Here is a 20,382-nt window from a genome sequence, read left to right as displayed (position 1 = left end):
TCTTTTTCTTTTTTCCCCACATGGGAAAACACTTCTCTTTCTTTTCCCTTCCTTCCCTTCTTCTTCCCCGAGCCCGACAGAGACCAAAACACACACACAAATTTCTCCCACCGGCCATCCCTCTCTCTCTCCTTGCTGCACTTTTTCCGGCCGCCGAAACCACCCATGCGCCGGCCACCAGTGTAGCCCACCACCTCGCGACCTCAGCCACCAAATCTCCTGGCCAGCCGCCGCCGGACGTGCCCAGATCAGGCCGGCGAAGTCGCGGCGGCGAGGTGAAATTTTTCCGGCGATTCTCGCCGTTTCCGACCAACCCAGCCCGTCCCATACCTCTATCCCACTATTTTCGACCCCTCTAAGTCCATTTCCGGGGTTAGTTTGCCCAAAATCCCCACCGTTTGAAAGATCCCTCAAGTTTAAAACCGGCCGAAGCTTCCCGACTAAATTCCGGCCACCTCCGGCGGAATTGGGGTCGATGGAGACTGGATTTGTAATCCTCGTCACTCAAGCTTCGATTCGGTATATTATTCGCCTATTTTGGTTAACGTTTGTGTTTGACCCCCCGGGTACTGGGTATTATTTACCCGATTAAAATATTAATTTATTTGACTGTCTGTGAATTTTGTTCTAGGAGCACCGGTGAGTCGTGGAATTGATCCCATAGTGGATCGTGGGTTAATTGCGTGCTCCAGGTGAGTGACCCACCTTCAAATTAATTTTGGGAATTTAATTGGTGAATATATTATGTGTGATTTAAATATTTGGAATTTAATTTCTATGTGCCAAATATTTATTTGATTTATTGTGGAATTATCTGTGAAATTATTGGATTTAAGGAAAGGTGCATTTTACAAATTTATGCCATGTGAAACTATTTTATGGGTTTGAGGATTTTGAAATTTTTGTGGTTTTAACATTAAATTGGGCATGATTTGATTTTCAAATATTTCAAAGAAAATATTTGGTTATGTTGGTGATTTCAATTTTTATAATATATGCCCATGAAATATTATGAGATTTGATTATGATATTTCGAGAATTATTTATGCTATTGGGAAAATGTGGATATTTGAATTGGTGGATTTGGGAGTTGGTGGATTTGAAAATCATGGAATTTATGGTGTTGATTATAAAGAAATTACGGAGGATTTCCGGGTTCAAGCGGATGGACTATACCCGCTATATTTATGCAAAAATGTGAAATTTGTTATATAAATTAAATTTGTGAGTTTTATGATTTTTAGATGCACCGTGCACGTACTGGTGTTCTGTTTATATGTGATATGGTTAGTGTGCACACGGTTGTGATTAGCGCGCAGGTGGGTGTGAGTAGCGCGCGGTTGATATTATGAGATTGTCCTGTGGTTGCCATCTGATGAGGGTGGCCACCCCCCATGGCTGGGACACCAGGTTAGCAGCGGCGCAGTGGGACGCCACGCGACCGTATGTCGGTTTCTTTCTATAACCTCCTGTCTGGCGGTACCTTGGGACGCTGGGTACTGTTGGCGCCACTGGTATATAGTGGGTGCATCAAATGATTTTCAGAACTGTGTTTTAAAAATAAAATGTTTTGAAATTGTATTGGAACGAAAAATATAATTATTACTGTTCTGGTATTTATTTGGCTGGGGATCTTAAATTGGTTTAATTTTCTCTTTATTTAATTATTCAATAAATTAATTTCCTTTAAATTAAAATTGTCAGATGCTTGACTTATTATATTCTATTTGTTATTTAGTGAATTATTTGATGTCTTGGTTTTCGGGGAATACGAATAAAGGGTTTTGTGAAAAGGTTTTAAAAGGGGAACTTTTCCAACTGAGAGAATTGTAAGGGTTTTAAGAGAAATTATTATTTCTAATTAATTATTATTTATCTACGTTATTACTGTGATATTATATTGTATAGTAGATAGGGTTACTCACTGAGATGATTAGCATCTCACACTCTTAAATTCCGTTCCCCTAGGTCCAGGTTGGAGACGTTGATTGTCCGGGGTGAGCCCAACGTCTCAGTTCGTTGCCGAAGGTTCAAGAAGTTTTTCTTCCCTTTTTCCTCCCTATCTTGTATTACTTCTTATCTGTCATTTTATAAATCCTATAGTTATCTGTATAATACTCTGTATACTGTATTGGACGTGTAGTTGTTATTTATGCACTGGGTTGCTGCTGTTGTTATTTGAAGTGTTGAAATTTGTGTAACCAATTTGTAGTTTGTGGGAGGAATAAGGGGATGTTTATAGAAGTGTGTTTTCAGTGCAGGTAAATTTTTGGTTAGTCCTACCCTTAGGGGAGGTGCTGCCGGATTTTCCGTTGGAAGGTTCGGTGGTATTTCCCTGGGATCAGGGCTTGTCTAGGGTTCTGGGGAAGGAATTCTGGACGGGTCCTGACAGCTCGCCCCGGACAATCAACGTCTCCAACCTAGACCTAGGGGAACAGAATTTAAGAAGGTGAGATGCTAATCATCTCAGTGAGTGACCCTGACTACTGAACACCTTTAATATTAATAATATACCAAATAAAAGGATTTAATTAATCAATACCGAACAATTAAATAAATAACTAAATAAACATTGAAGTAATAATTTCTCTCAAAATCCTCACTATTCACTCCGTTGGAAATGTTCCCCTTTTAAAACAATTTCACAAAACCCGATATTCGTACTTCCCGAAAACCAAGGGATCAAACCATTTGATAAACAATAAATAAATACCCCAATATATAATTAAAATGTAATAAATCATAATAATTAACTTTGAACACCTTTGGGGTTTGGAACTTTATCTGAAAATTACACTTGATGCACCACACCATATACCGGTGATGCCCTTCGATACCCAGCGTCCTGAGCACCGACTGGCGGTGAGATTAAAGAGAGAAACTTGCAAATAGCACTTCGGCGTCCCGACAGTACCGCTGCTGAAACCGTCATCCCGGCCAAGGGAGGGGCGGCTGTGGCCAATAACAAACTTGCCTGCCCACGGTCCAATGGCAACCACGGGAGACATAATACTTGTGCGCTAAACCACGTGTACATACACCAGAACACCAATACTGTATGAGTGCGTCTAAAATAATTATTAAACCAATCGTACCGTTTTCCAAAATTACCGTGGAAAATATATTAAATTTTCACACTTACCATCCCACATATTTTTATTTAACAAACCGGTACGAAAACATCGATAACAAATAAACCATAATTTTCTCGTAATACGAGGTTCAACAGATAAAATACCGTGGGCATAATTATAAAATTAAACCACCAATTTAACAAATATTTTCATAAAATATTTAAACCAATTATGCCCAAAATAATACTTAAAACCACGTACGACTATTACCGAAATATACTTTGCTCATGCATAATAAATAAATTAAATCACAATAAAACCATAACTAAATTATACCACATCAGCATAATTTAAATACCAATTAAACATAATTAATTGCCCAAAATATTTTTGAAGGTGGGTCACTCACTAAGATGATTAGCATCTCACACTCTTAAATTCCGTTCCCCTAGGTCCAGGTTGGAGACGTTGGTTGTTCGAGGCGAGCCCAACGTCTCAATTCGTTGCCGAATGTTCAAGAAGTATTTCTTCCCTTTTTCCTCTTCATCTTGTATTACTTCTTATCTGTCATTGTATAAATTCCACATTTATTTGTATAATGCTCTGCATACTGTATTGGACATGTAGTTGTTCTTTATGCACTGAGTTGCTGTTATATTTTGAAGTGTTGAAATTTATGGAATCAATTTGTAGTATTGTGGGAGGAATAAGGGGATGAATATAGAAGTGTGTTTTCAGTGTAGGTAATTTTTGGTTAGTCCTACCCTTAGGGGAGGTGCTGCCGGATTTTCCGTTGGAAGGTTCGGTGGTATTTCCTTGGGATTAGGGCTTGTCTAGGGTTCCGGGGAGGAATCTTGGATGGGTCCTGACAGTTGGTATCAGAGCTCTAGGTTCTAGTATTCCTAAGGGACTGTGCATTGTTGTGCATCCTATCCGCGTCTAATCTCTCGTTTTACCCGTCTTAAAGGGTTCTTTCCCTTTGTCTCGAAGTAAATTCGTTGTCCGAGTTTGAATAACTCTAATCTTCGAGGGTACCAATTAGAATCATCTATCCTAACGGAGAATTCCTATGGCCTGGTCGATGGTCGAGGATGGTCTTTTCTTTTTGAAGGTCAAGTAATTGGGGCAGATCCAATTCTGTGAATCTTTTGGGATCTGAAGTGGTCCTAGATATGGATCGAGTGGTTATGCAACTTATGATTATGGACCGCTAGCATAAAGGAGTGAAGTTAAAGTGATTCAGTTTACTTGAAGTGGTGCTTCGTGGAGGAGTTAGGAAGCCTTTGCTGTGGTTAATTTCTGCTGTCTTTGTAAGGAGCTATCGGAGAATGGTTGTTAAGGGTCTATGGCCCAAGTGGTTGATGCCAAGGAAGCTGGTGAGCGTTGGGACCGCTAATAGTGGAAAGCAATTCGAAAACATTTCCCAGCAAGTTATCTGGATAACGACCGTAAAAAGGATATCGAATCATTATTGAATTAGCTTTGGATATTGATCTATTTCAGTACCACCATACCATGCGATTCCATTAAGGTTAAAGGACTGAAAGGCTTAGCTGCAAGATTTGATGAATAAAGGTTTCACTAGGTCAAGCTTATCATCGTGAATGGCATTTGTTTCACTCATGGAGAAGAAGGATGATTGCCTAAGGGTGTGTATCGGCTATCAACGATTTAGCAAGGTCACCACCCATAATCGATACTTGTCGTCGAGTATGGATGTGTGTCGATCAATCTCAAGGTGTCAAAATATTTTTCTCGGTCGATTATTAAAAATTAAATACTTTTCAAAGTGATATTTGAAATTTAAGGGTATTTTATTCAAGTATTTTTCGTTTATGTTCATACATGTATTTGTATGTTATATTGTTTGATATTATACTGCACCATATGGAGGCGGCGAACCAATGTGGTCCATGTAGAGCTAGCCCCATAATCATGTTGCCTACAAGTCCAGGGGATCGGACGGCCAATATAGGCAACCACCCTGGGTTGTATTGGTAGCAGAGTGTCGGCGACGGTTGGAATCATGGATCATGTAGCATGTTAGAAGGTGTCGTACGTACCTCCATTACGAGCGTGCACATTTCATTTTATGCTATGGATTTTAAGATATGATTTTATGCACTTATTCATGTTTTTATTATTGTTCCAATGTGGAGTTTTAACCATTGCCTATGCAAGTTAAGAGCGACTTAAGGTTTAAGTATCACCAATTGAGAATCTAAAGTAGGATATCGTTGCGTTGGAAAAGGAGATCCTAAAGGAAGCATGCGATTCAATGTATGCGATACACCCCAAGGGTACAAAAGATGTATGGAATACTCACTAGATGATATTATGGTTTGGCACGATAAAGTAAGTTGAAGGATTCGAATAAAGGTACTTAAGTCACCGACAAGTAAAAGTGGGGAGTAGAAACATTTGAAGTAGTTTCAATCCTTACCCATTTCCGTGTCGGGTGGGGAGATGTAAACATGGATTTCGTCCCTAAACTATCGTTCACAACGAGGAGGTACGACAGCGTTTAGAGAATCAAACAAGATCCGGATAGCGATTAAAGTTCTACTTGGCTGTTGATGAGGTTAATGAGATGAGGATGATTCCTTAGGCATGGTTAGATGTTTAAGCATGGTTATTTTCATTCTAGAAGCTAAGATCTTGATATCTTATTTCCTTGGAGATTTAAGGTTCGTATTGATGGTGTTTTATCGATTTAAGGTGGTTGATATTGTTGGTGATAATTTACAAGGATAAGGAGTATGATTTTTGGGACGTAGTTAGAATTTAAGAAGTGTGGGATCCTTTTATGGGTCAAGGATCTAGTGATTTGTTCATAGTATTGGTGGTGCTGCTAGAATTAAGATTTAAATTTCCTATTGCTTGAGGTATGGATTCATGGAATTTATTGAAATTGGGGGAACTTAGGGTTTTCAAGAATGGTATTTGGATGTTGAGAAATTATATTCATGACCTTGATGAATTTAATCAATGAGGAGAAAGGGTTTTATAATTGTAAGTACCAGGAGGGTAATCGAAGACAAGTGAATTAATGTCAACCTTAACTTGGTGATGCCAGTATTTGAGGAAATTAGACTTAAGTTCTAATCTTACCTTTGAATTGCTGATCGAGTTACGAGAGTTGGTTGTTGGTTTAAGGATGCATGCTTCAGAAGCACTTTATGGTTAGCGTTCGACTATGACCAAGACTTGTAGATCGTGTTCTCGTGGCCTAGTTTGAATATCCTTAATTAGTGGGCATGAGGAGGAAAGTTGCATAAGAGGAAGTTAAAATTCACTATTAGGCGTAATGGTAGTGATAGTGGGTGAGGTCTCTATTATACTTGCTAAGTTACGCTACCGACAAGTCGAAGCGGGACAGCAGACATCGGCATGCAGCGTAATTCACGTGTTGTTGCTACGAAAGGACATCGAAGACCTGTCAGGCAAGGAGCGACCAGTGCAGATTTTTAAATAATGAAGAATGCGTATGGGTCAATAAGACTATTTTCTCAGATCAAAAGTTTCGTGGTGAATTAATCTAGTCGAGGAAGCGACGTGGAAGCTCAAGGCACAAATCCGCGACTAATGATCTTATACGTTCAGCGACGTAAGAAATTTCGAGGACGAAATTTTTGTAAGGGGGGAAGGTTGTAACACCCCGTCTCGAACCATGTTGGAACTTTTGCACGTTGACCGAGGTTGACTGTTGACCATTGACCAAGGGGTCAAAAGTTAACTTTTTGACCCGATTGGAATTCTAGGTTGACTGAGGTACCGTTACGAAGTACACGTTGGCACCAGTTCGTAGACTAGTAGCACGTTGAAAACGGAGCTACAATTTGAAAGTTATGAGCAAAACAAGTTGAAGTCCAAACTGTCCAAGGGATGTCGGAGTTGACTTTTTAGTCATGCAAAGTTGAGCTTTGACTCATGCATGGTTGTGAAATACTAGTTGATACGAGTCCGTAGACTAGCGGCACGTCCGATTTGGACATGTGGTTTGGAAGTTATGGATCTGTAAAGTTTTTCAAATACTGTATTATTTTAATATTATTTTTCAACGTGTAACGATGTGCCACGTGTGACTTAATGAAGGTGACCATGTGTCACCATGTTGAGAAGCCACATGTCAACCATGTGTAATATCATATTATTTTATTATTATTTTAAGTAATAATATTAGTATTAATATTATTTAATTAATTTTAATTTATTTCTTTTTATTTTCCTTTTTCTTTTTCTTTTTCTTTTTCTTTTTTTCTTTTCCCCACATGGGAAAAAAAGGGCACGGGCCCTTCTCCTTCTTCTTCCTCTTCTCCTTCTTCTTCCTTTCCCTTCCTTTCTCCCTCTCGGTTCTTACAGTTTTTTTTTATTCCGGCCACCCATAAGCTACACGCGCCGGCCATAGACATAGACCACACACCAGGGAGCTCACCAGCCAAATTTGGCAACCGGCCGGCCGGCGACGCGCCCAGATCGGGCCGGCGAAGTCGCGGCGGCGGGTGAAAATTTTCCGGCGATTCTTGCCGTTTCCGGCCAGCCCAGTCCAAATTGCCACCCCTCTCCCCCTATTTTGGGTCCTCTGAGTCCAAATATGGCCTCCAATTTCTAAAATTTGAAGTGGTTTGTGAGATGCGAAGGAATCAAAATCGGCCGAAGCTTTCCGGCCAAATTCCGGCCACCTCCGGCGGAATTGGGGTCGATGGAGACCGGATTTGTAATCCTCGTTGCTCAAGCTTCGATTCGGTATATTATTCGACTATTTTTGATAACGTTTGCGTTTAACCCCCCCAAGTACCGGGCATTATTTATCCGATTAAAATATTAATTTATTTGACTGTGTGTGAATTGTGTTCTAGGAGCACCGGTGAGTCGTGGAATTAACCCCATGGTGGATCATGGTTTAATTGCGTGCTCTAGGTAAGTGACCCACCTTCAAAAATATTTTGGGCAATTAATTATGTTTAATTGGTATTTAAATTATGCTCATGTGGTACAATTTAGTTATGGTTTTATTGTGATTTAATTTATTTATTATGCATGAGCAAAGTATATTTCGGTAATAGTCGTACGTGGTTTTAAGTATTATTTTGGGCATAATTGGTTTAAATATTTTATGAAAATATTTGTTAAATTGGTGGTTTAATTTTATAATTATGCCATTTTATGAAAATATTTGTTAAATTGGTGGTTTAATTTTATAATTATGCCCACGGTATTTTATCTGTTGAACCTCGTATTACGAGAAAATTATGGTTTATTTGTTATCGATGTTTTCGTACCAGTTTGTTAAATAAAAATATGTGGGATGGTAAGTGTGAAAATTTAATATATTTCCCACGGTAATTTTGGACAACGGTACGGTTGGTTTAATAATTATTTTAGACGCACTCATACAGTATTGGTGTTCTGGTGTATGTACACGTGGTTTAGCGTGCAAGTATTATGTGTTTTAGCGCGCAAGTATTATGTCTCCCGTGGTTGCCATTGGACCGTGGGCAGGCAAGTTTGTTATTGGCCACAGCCGCCCCTCCCTTGGCCGGGATGACGGTTTCAGCAGCGGTACTGTCGGGACGCCGAAGTGCCGTTTGCAAGTTTCTCTCTTTAATCTCCCCGCTAGTCGGTGCTCAGGACGCTAGGTATCGGAGGGCATCACCGGTATATGGTGTGGTGCGTCAAGTGTAATTTTCAGATAAAGTTCCAAACCCCAAAGGTGTTCAAAGTTAATTATTATGATTTATTACATTTTAATTATGTATTGGGGTATTTATTTATTGTTTATCAAATGGTTTGATCCCTTGGTTTTCGGGAAGTACGAATATCGTGTTTTATGAAATTGTTTTAAAAGGGGAACATTTCCAACGAAGTGAATAGTGAGGGTTTTGAGAGAAATTATTACTTCAATGTTTATTTATTTATTTATTTAATTGTTCGGTATTGATTAATTAAATCCTTTTATTTGGTATACTATTAATATTAAAGGTGTTCAGTAGTCAGGGTCACTCACTGAGATGATTAGCATCTCACGTTCTTAAATTCCGTTCCCCTAGGTCCAGGTTGGAGACGTTGATTGTCCGGGGCGTGCCCAACGTCTCAGTTCGTTGCCGAAGGTTCAAGAAGTATTTCTTTCCTTTTTCCTCTTCATCTTGTATTACTTCTTGTCTGTCATTGTATAAATTCCACATTTATTTGTATAATGCTTTGTATACTGTATTGGACATGTAGTCGTTCTTTATGCACTGAGTTGCTGTTATATTTTGAAGTGCTGAAATTTGTGGAACCAATTTGTAGTATTGTGGGAGGAATAAGGGGATGAATATAGAAGTGTGTTTTCAGTGCAAGTAATTTTTGGTTAGTCCTACCCGTAGGGGAGGTGTTGCCGGATTTTCCGTTGGAAGATTCGGTGGTATTTCCCTGGGATCAGGGCTTGTCTAAGGTTCCGGGGAGGAATCTTGGATGGGTCCTGAAAAACGACAACCAAAATTGTCGAGTAATATATCGAATCGAAGCTCGAGCGACGAGGATTACAAATTTGGTCTTACTTCCCGGAGATCGGACCCGAGGTGGCCGGAATCTCGCCGGAAAGCTTTCGGGATTCAACTCTTCGATTCTCTCATACCATCGCGAATTGGAGGAAAAGGACACCGGATTTGGATTCAGGGGGTCGGAATTAGTGGAGAGGGACTGGCAGTGTAACTGGGTACTCGCCGGAATAGTGAGTTCTCCTGTGAGCCGTCATGGTCACCGGCAACCGTCGCTGCCGACGGCGCGTGCGGTGGCTAGTGGCTGAGATTTTTGGAGGTTTTGTAGTTTGAAGGGAGAGGGTCTCAAGGGTACCGGCGGTGACAAGAATGGAAGCCGGAATGTGGAGATCTCGGCGGTTGAAGGAGTCGGCACCGCTGCAGGAAAAAGCCCCGATCCGGGCTCGTCGCCGGTCGGTTGGCCGTGAAATTTTAGGGTTTGGCCTGGAATGGGGAGGCGCTCCTGGCTGACCGGCGCGTGTGGCAAGAATCGGCCGAAAATTTTGACAACTCCAACAGCCGGTGGTTTTCTCTCTCCCTCTCTCTCTCCTCTCTCTCTTTCTCTCTCCTCCCCTGTCATTTTGCCAAAACAAAAGCCACCGTGGGTGACACTGTTCACCCACGTGGACCTCTCAGATGTCGACACATGGAATCACTATTCACTTAAGCCAGATATAATAAAATATTACGGTATTCGGAAAACTTCACATGTCCATAACTTTTTAACCAGATATCCAATTTAAGCGTGCCGCTAGTCTATGAACTCATATCGACGAGTACTTTACAACCATATGAAAGTCAAAATAAAATTCTACAACCATAAAAAGTCAACTCCCGGCACCTGTTGGACAGTTTAAATCTCGAATTGTTTTGCCCATAACTTTCAAACCGTAGCTCCGTTTTCGACGTGCTACTAGTCTACGAACTCGGGGCATCATGTACTTTGCCACGGCACCATGGTCAACTAGAAATTTCAACTGGAACAAAAAGTCAACTTTTGACCCATTCGGTCAACAGTCAACCTCGGTCAACGTGCAAGAATTCCGATGTAGTTTGGGACGCAGTGTTACAACCTTCCCCCCCTATAAGAATTTCATCCTCGAAATTCCGTATGTCACTAGAACAGGCAGGGATACTGGTCACGCATTTGTGCCTCGGGCTCCCACGTTGCTTCCTCGATTAAATGATTCTGCCATAAAACTTTAACTAAAGGAATAGTTTTGTTACGTAGCACCCGCTCCTCGCGATCGAAAATCTGCACTGGCTGCTCTACATACGAAAGGTCTTCCCTCAACTCGATGTTAGGAGTCTCGAGTACGTGTGATGGGTCTGCAATATATTTCCGTAGCATCGAAACATGAAACTCGTTATACACTCGGGCTAGTTCTTCCAGTAGTGCTAATCTATAAGCCACGGGGCCAATCCTCTCCGTAATCTCGTAAGGCCCAATGTATCGAGGACTCAATTTACCTCATCGACCAAAGTGTGCTACTCCTTTCCATGGAGATAACTTTAAGAATACCCAAATTCCTACTTTAAATTCCAAATCCTTCCTACGCACATCGGCGTAACTCTTCTGTCGATCTTGGGCAACCTTCAACCGATCCCGAATGATCTTCACCTTCTCCAAGGTCATCCGTAAATACTCAGATCCAACCGCATTATTCATTACAAGGAGTCTCCCTTCTCCTACTTCACTCCAGCACAAAGGTGTCTGACATTGCCTCCCATATAAGGCCTCATACGGGGACATCCCAATACTCGCCGGATAACTATTGTTATAGACAAATTCTATCAATGGCAATTGTTCATCCTAGCTACCGCGAAATTGCATAACATAAGACCTTAGCATATCTTCTAATGTCTGAATTGTGTGCTAAGCTTGTTCATCAGATTGCGGGTGAAAGGCGGTGCTGTAGTTAAGTCTTGCTCCTAATGCATCAGCCAACTTCCGCCATAGTCGTGAAGTAAAATGTGGATCTCGGTCGGATACGATGGCGAGTGGTACTCCATGAAGACTCACAATACGTTGTACAAACAACTGTGCCAATTTCTCGGGTGAGAAGCACTCTCTTATAGGTAGAAAGTGTGCTGACTTGGTAAGACGATCGATGATCACCCAAATGCCGTCGTACCTTCTAGGTGTGGGAGGAAGCTTGAATACGAAGTCCATGTTGAGTTCTTCCCATTTCCACACGGGAATAGGTAAGGGTTAAAGTAGCCCTAAAGGCTTATGTCTTTCTGCCTTCACCTGTTGACAAATCAAACACTTTGATACAAAGTCTGCCACTTCCCTTTTCATACCAATCCACCAATAATACTTAATAAGTGTCCGATACATCTTAGTACTCCCAGGATGCATCGCATATAACGAGCTATGTACCTCCTCTACGATCTCCTTCTTGAGTTCTAGAATATCAGGAACGCAAAGTCGTCCTTTATACATGAGGGCCCCATCCCTCCTTATGGAAAACTCCGGATCAAGACCTTCTTATACCTTGCTCTTAATTGTCCTCAGTTTAGGGTCTTCCATTTGAGTCTCCAATATACGATCCACTAACACCGGTCACACCTGAAAACTAGCCATAAGGACTCCAGAAGGATGCATATGCATTAACACCCCCATTTCCTTCAGCTCCACCATGAGAGGTAGTTGGATGGCTTGAATGTGAGCAAGAGATCCAATAGCCTTCCTACTCAAAGCATCTGCTACTACATTCACCTTGCCCGGGTGATAATCAATCACACAGTCATAATCCTTCAATAACTCCATCCATCTCCTTTGCCTCATATTTAATTCCTTTTGAGTGAAAATGTACTTGAGGCTTTTGTGGTCGGTATAAATTTGGCATGTGGCCCCATACAAGTAGTGTCTCCACTTCTTTAGAGCAAAGACTACTGCCGCCAATTCTAAGTCATGCATAGGGTAATTTTGTTCGTGCTGCTTCAATTGCCGTGAGGCATATGCTACCACCCTTTGATTCTGCATTAGCACGCAGCCCAACCTTTGATGGGATGCATCACAATAGGTTTCAAAACCCTCATTCCCATTAGGTAAAGTTAAGACAGGTGCGGATGTTAACCTTTGCTTCAATTCCGGAAAACTCTGCTCACACCTGTCCGTCCAGCTAAATTCAACATTCTTTCGGGTGAAGTTGTGAAGCGGTCCAGCAATTCTCGAAAAGCCTTCTATAGAACGACGGTAGTATCCTGCTAATCCAAGAAAACTTCGTACTTCCCTCACAGTAGTAGGATGCTCCCAATTCAATACTGCATTCACCTTATCAGGGTCCACATAGATACCCTCGACTGACACCATGTGTCCGAGAAAACCCACATGATTTAACCAAAACTCGCACTTGTCGAATTTAGCATAAAGCTGATGCTGTCTTAAAGTTTTGAGCACTCTCTTCAAATGCCTCACGTGCTCCTCTTGGCTCCTAGAATAGATCAGGATGTCATCTATAAATATAATGACGAAACGATCCAAGTACAGACGAAACACCCGATTCGTCAAGTCCATAAAAGCTGCTGGGGCATTGGTAAGTCCGAATGACATCACTAGGAACTCATAATGTCCGTACCTCGTCCTAAAGGCAGTCTTAGGAATATCCGACTCTCGAATCCTTAACTGATGATATCCAGATCTTAAGTCGATCTTAGAAAACACTTTGGCACCTTGGAGTTGGTCAAATAGGTCATCTATCCTTGGCAACGGGCAGCGTTTAGGGATGGTCACCTTATTTAGTTGCAGGTAGTCGATGCACAATCTTAGACTACCATCCTTCTTCTTCACAAACAATACTGGAGCTCCCCATGGCGATATGCTTGGTCTGATAAATCCCTTCTCTATTAAATCTTGCAATTGGACCTTTAGCTCCCTTAACTCCGCTGGAGCCATCCGATACGGTGGTAGAGAAATAGGCACGGTACCCCGAAATTAATTCAATGGAAAAGTCAACTTCCCTTTCCGGAGGCAATCCCGGTAACTCCTCAGGAAACACATCCGGAAAGTCCCTCACCATAGGCACGTCTTCCAATCTGACCCCACTTACTCGGGTATCTATCACATGAGCTAAGAACCCTTGGCAACCCTTATTCAGTAGCTTCTTGGCAGTGAGGGTAGATATTAATCTTGGCAAAAGCCTCCCAACTTCCCCATAAAATACCACTTCAGGCAAACCTGGCCTCCTAAATGTAACTTCTTTGTTATAACAATCTACGGAATCATGGTTCCTTGCTAACCAATCCATGCCTAAGATTACATCCAGTCTGGATAGATCCAACAGGATCAAGTCTGCCTCCATCACTTGATCTTCGATACAGAAGAAACATCCCTTGATTGACTGGCTAGGCCACAAGGATTCTCCTGCAGGAGTGGCTATTTCTAATAAACATCCTAAAGGAGTAGGGGTCATACCAACCCGAGTGACAAATTCCTTTGAGATGAATGAATGTGTTGCCTCGGGTCTATAAGTATTAATGCATCATTACCGAATATATTCAATGTACCTGTCACCACGTCCGGTGTAGCTAGGGCTTCCTACTGCGTCATCACGAACACTCGACCCTAACCTGTTTGCTGGGGCTTTCGTCCCCTACCTCTACTTGATCCTATAGATCGCTGGGCTGATCCTGACGAACCTCCTACTCCCCGACTCCCTTGGGAACTTTGACCCCAAAATCCACTACTGAGCTGCGTGTGCTGACCTGTCCCATGCACACAGCTATCCCCGTGGGGGCAATCTCTTTTTTAGGTGGCCCGGCTGTCCACACTGAAAACATACACCATCATACTGACATTGTCCAAAATGCCTCCTCCTACAAAGTTGGCAAAATGGCTTGGGAGCAAAATTAATTGCTGGTACGAACCCGCATCACCACTGAGCGAATGTCGAGCTGCCTGGGGTACACAACAACTGTCTCTCCGCTGAAATCTGCCCCGTGGGCTCAATCCATAACTATCTGAGGAGCCTGAACTATGGCTTTTCTTAGCTACCCCCTGTCTAGGTACCCCACTATATGAACCCTCAAATGATCTATGTCTCAAAGGCCTGTGCATCTCCACCTGCCTCTCTAACTCCAACACTGCATCCCTAGCAGACTGATAAGTAGGGTGCACTGATTCGGCGAGGGTTAGGGCTATGTTCTCATTCAGACCATCAATAAACCTTATCTTCTTCGCGTGACCATTCGGAATCAAATGCATACAAAACTCTGGTAACTCCTGAAACTTCCGCTCATACTCGGAAACGGTCATATTCTCCTGACGTAGCTCCTCAAACTCTCGCCTTCCGGCTTCACAGTAGGCAGGAGGGCAATACTCTATGGTAAACGCAGCCTTAAACTGATCCCATGTGTGCCTCCTACTAGTCTTCTCCACCTTCCACCACTTCCTGGCGTCACCTTCTAACATAAAGCCGGAAATCCTGACCATATCCTCGTCCGGGCATTGCATCCCTTCTTCTGAAATCTTCTCCATACTAGACAACCAATTCATAGCTGCAGCTGGACCTTGGGATCCATCAAAACTCACAGCTCCCAATCGTCTCGCCTGATCCACAGAATGATTACTAGAGCTTGAACCCCCTAAGGCTCAAGTTAGTTGAGAGACAAGATTTCTAAGGCTTGATCTACTCCCAGAACTCTCAGCAGAGCATTTTCGAGTTCTATGTGCATCCCGCCTACTAATCGTAGCAAATTCTGAAGAAATAAACAAGAGTTTAGAGATAAAAACACTTAGGCGTGATTACAAGAACCTTAGGATTATAAGAACCTATGCTCTGATACCAACTGTCAGGACCCGTCCAAAATTCCTCATCGGAACCCTAGACAAGTCCTGATCCCAGGGAAACCCTATCGGACCTTGCAATGGAAAATCCGACAAAACCTCCCCTAAGGGTTGGACTACCACAATTTTCCTGCACTGAAAATACACTTCTAGAAATATCCCTTTATTCCTCTCAGAGTACTACAATTTAATCTACGACTTTGAGCACTCCGATAAAATAAACAGGAAATTCATGCAGTATTAATACAATAGGTCCAGTATGTGTACAGAGCATCAAAGTTACAGATGAGTGTGAAAGTTATACAACATAGAATAGGAAACAATAATACAATAGAATACAAGGAAGCTTAACTCTTGAAACTCAACAGCAACAAATATCGAGTTGATTCTGATGTCGTCTACCAGCCCGAACCTAAAGGAACGGAATTTAAAAACTGAGATGCTAATCATCTCAGTGAGTGATCCTATCTACTGTACAATTATAATAGTAACAAAAATTATAGCATATTTGAATAATTAACAATAAATGAGTAAATAAATAATAATTAATTAAAAATAATATTTTCTCTCAAAACCCTCACGGTTCACTCCATTGGAAAGGTTCCCCTTTTAAAACATTTCACAAAACCCAGCAATTATATTTCCCCAAAATCAAGGTAGCCAATAAATAATTAATTAAATAATAAATAAATGGAATATCAACATTTAAAATGCAAAATCATGCAAATAATAATATAGAGCTCCACAATTTATATGAAAATATTTAATCAATAATTACCAATAAAATGCAACAATTTTTGGAATCCAATGCACTCAGAAAAATAATCCGGAATAAAGTAAATTTTGAATAACAATTAATAAATCCTATAGAAAAATGCCATAAAAATTATTTGTTTGAAATAAACGGTAAAACTTAAATAAATTAACCGTTTTAATTAAATAGTATTTCCAAATAATAAGCTTAAAAATTCAAATCGAAAATAGCCTGACGCACCACACTATATACCAGTGATGCCCTACGGTACACAGCGTCCCGAGCACTCTCATGCGAGGGTTAAAGAGAGAACCGGCATACGGTCGCTTCGGCATCCCGACAGCGCCGCTGCTAAAACCTGTCATTCAAGTTCGTAGGGCAGTTATGTGTACTATACTAAACCGGTCTGCCCTCAAGTTCGTAGGTTACTCAGGGGAGACTGTCATCCCAGCCTAGGAGGAGGGCGGTTATATGCACTATACTAAACGCCTGTCCTCAGGTCCATAGGTAACTCACAGGAGACTAAAACCTGCGCGCTAATCACATTCTTTTTGGTTAATATTCCTATGGTTAATGCTCAATCTTTTTGTAGTGTAATGTGAAACAATTTGTAAATATTGACTTAATATGAAACTTTTTACGTCCAAAGGCTCAATTGGCAATCTAGCCATAGTATAGATATTAAAGTGTAATTAATCCAATTAAGAGATTTATTACACTTTATGTAATACCCTGACTAAAAAAAAATGCTTTGAATTTGAATTTTTGATCAAATTTGACTAGAGTTTATTGGAGTTAACCAAATGGGTCCCGAAGTTGACTTTGCCACGACTAGTGTAACATCCCGTCCTGAAGTACGCCAAAATTTTCTCACGTTGATCGGGTTTGACTGTTGTTGACCAAGGGGTCAAATTTTGACTTTTTGATTCAATTAGAATTCTACATTGATTAAGGCTCCGTTGCAAAGTACGTGTCGACATGAGTTTGTAGGCTAGTAGCACATTGAAAACGGAGCTACGGTTTGAAAGTTATGAGCAAAATAAGTTGAGGTCTAAGCTGTCCAAGGGTACTAGAGTTGATTTTTTATTGTTGCAACATTTGGGTTTGACTCATATGGTTGTGAAGTACTCATTGATAGAAGTTCATAGACTAGCGGCACGCTTGATTTGGACATGTGGTTTGAAAGTTACAGACCCATGAAGTTTTTCTAAGACAATAGTTACTATTCATCGATCTGTGAGTGTGTGTGAACAATGACACCACGTGTCAAAATCTAGCCAATCCGTGAGTGCATAGTGGCACCCACAGGAGGCATTTTGAATGGCTAAGAAGGGGGAAGAAAGGGGGGGAAGGGAGGAAAGAGAAGAGGAAGAGGAGAGAGAAAAAAAAGGGAGGGAAGAGAAAGGGGACCACTGCATCACCCTTTTCCAGCCACCAGAATAGTACACATGCTGGACCATCGTGTAGCCCACCTCATTTCTGGCTGGCCACCCAAATTTCATGGCCAGTCGACCGCCTACATGCTCTGATTGAGGTAATTTTTTGGCAGCAGTGCCGATTCCTTCTCCGATCGATTTCCCCTAAACCAGATCTTCGTTTGCTTCACCGCCGATCCATTGGCTTACCCATCACTAGATCTACCTCCCCACCAAATTTCACGGCCAATGGCCACTAGACGTGCCACCGGCGGTGGTGGATTTCGGTGACCACAACGGCTCACTAGAAAAGCCACCTCCAACGAGTTCCCGGCCACCCCACCCACCCTTTCCCACTAATTTAACCTTCCTAAATCCAAATCTGAGGTCCTTTTCCTTCAACTCCCAACGGTATGTGAGATCTGAGGACATTAATTTTGGGAACTTTTCGGCGAGATCCCGGCCACCACAGGTCCGATCTCCCTAAGGTAAGACTTGATCTGTAATCTTTATGTCTTAAGCTTCAACTTGGTATATCATTTGTGAATTTTGGATACCGTTTGTGTTAATTCCCCCAGTACACTTGTATAAATAATTCGATTAAAATACTATTTTAATCGATGTTGTATGACCTTGATGTTTTAGGAGCACGTGTGAGTTGTTGGAATGATCATGTAGCGGATCTTGGTTAATAAGCGTGCTCTAGGTGAGTGACTCACCTTAAAATTTATTTTTGGGCATTAAATTATGTATATTTTGTATTAATTGATTAATTAAAAATATGTTGAATGTGTTGGATATTTATGTTTGAAAAAAAAAATGGTTATATAAATTATATTGCCCATTTGTGATAATATTAATATGTGAGATGCTACCAAATTATACTTTGGGGTTGTGAAAATATATACATATGATGTTAATTGATTCTTGAAAAAATGTGTTATTTATGTTTAATATTTAAGGAAATTATTAATTAAATTTTGATGATGATTTATGTGGACTTATGTATCAAAATTTATATTCTGGGTTTTCAAAGAAATTATATTTAAATTTTTGGTTGAAATTAATTCCGGATGATTTATGTTTGATAAAAATATATTTATATGAATTTATGCACATGTGGATTTTGTGCGAATTTCAATGCGATTTCAATTGTATTGAATTTGGAGGATTTAAAGAAAATATTTATTTAAATTTATTACGCATTGAAACAATGGTGGGAAAATTATTTTATAATATTGGAAAATTTTGGATATATATATACCGTTGGATTTAAAATTATGGATTGATTTATGCCACTGGGATTTGGTATATTTGCATCAATGAAATTATAATGGATTTTAACGAAAATTTATGGATATGGAGAGAGATATTAAATCCAGCGGTAATGATAAGATTTTGGTATTTGAAAATGGTATAGATATATTTATATGGTTTTTAAGACGCACTACGCAGTATCTATGTTCTGTAGTGGTGGATGTAATTAGCACGCGGGCGGATTGTTATGAGCGCGCAGGTTTATACTCTCCCATGGTTGTCATCGGACTGAGGGTAGGCAAGTTTGATATTGGCCATAGCCTCCCCTTTCCAGGGTTGGGATTGAGGTTTATAGCATCGGCACTGTTGGGACACCAAGGCAGCCTGAATGTAGGTTTCTCTCTTTAACCTCCTCGTCAGGTGGTGCTTTAGGACACTTGGCACCGTCGGGCATCACTGCTATCTAGTGTGTGCGTTAAGTTATTTTCCCAATCTGGTTTTTAAAAATTAAATGTTTTTCAAAATTATATTTGAAATTAAAAGTATTTCATTGTGATTTTATTATTTATTTAAATTGTGTCCAAAAATATATTTTACCATGTTTCAAGACTCATAAACTAAATTGATTTGTTGCATTTTATTTATTAATATTCCTTGATTATTCCCTTGGCTTGATTAATAAATGTCATAATTATATGTTGAATTAAATGTTCGCTTGGTTAATTTATTTGTGATTGTATTTTATCTTATGATAATTATTATAAATTCAATTATTTGATATTATATTAATCTCGAAGTGTTTATTTTTTATTCTAAAATTATTTGTATTCTATTTGTTTTTTTTGTTAATTACTTTATTGTTTTTTGGGTTATATAAAATGTTGGGTTTTGTGAAAGGCTTTCTAAAAGGAGAATATTTCCAACTGAGTGAACTGTGAGGGTTTTGAGGGAAAATGTTATTTTCTAATATTAGTAATTAGCCAATTTTATTACATTATTATACGACTATTATTATTGTGGTAGATAGGGTCATTCACTAAGATGATTAGTTTTTTTTTTTAAATTCATTCTCTTAGACCTAGGTTAGTAGATGTTGATCGTTCGGGGCGAGTTGACGTCTTCATTCATTGCTGCACTTCAAAAAGCTTTTCTTACTTTTCCTTCCATCTTGTAAATTTTCTATCTTGTGTTGTAAGAAATTATATTCTCAATTGTAGATAATGTGATGCTCTGTATACTGCACTAGATTTGTTAATTAATATTGTAGTTATTCTCTAATTATTATTTGAAGTGCTGAAAATTATTGAATCAAATTGTAGTAAGGTGGGCGTATTAAGGTGGTGCTTATAGGAGTGTATTTTCTATGCATAAAATTTTAAGATAAGTTCAACCCTTAGAGGAGATTCTGCCGAATTTTTCATAGGAAGTTTCTATAGGATTTGTCTAGGGTTTCGGTAAGGGATATTGGATGGGTCCTGATAGCTAGAGTTTGATTTTGACCATCACTGCAAAGCATGCATCATTATGAGTTTCTAGAATAGTGGCACGCCGAAATTTGAGTTGAGATAAA

The sequence above is a fragment of the Ziziphus jujuba genome, chromosome 2 (genome assembly GCF_031755915.1).
Source record: "Ziziphus jujuba cultivar Dongzao chromosome 2, ASM3175591v1".
In the NCBI taxonomy this organism is placed as follows: domain Eukaryota; kingdom Viridiplantae; phylum Streptophyta; class Magnoliopsida; order Rosales; family Rhamnaceae; genus Ziziphus; species Ziziphus jujuba.
The sequence above is the reverse complement of the archived record's forward strand: the minus strand, read 5'-3'. Positions refer to the sequence as shown.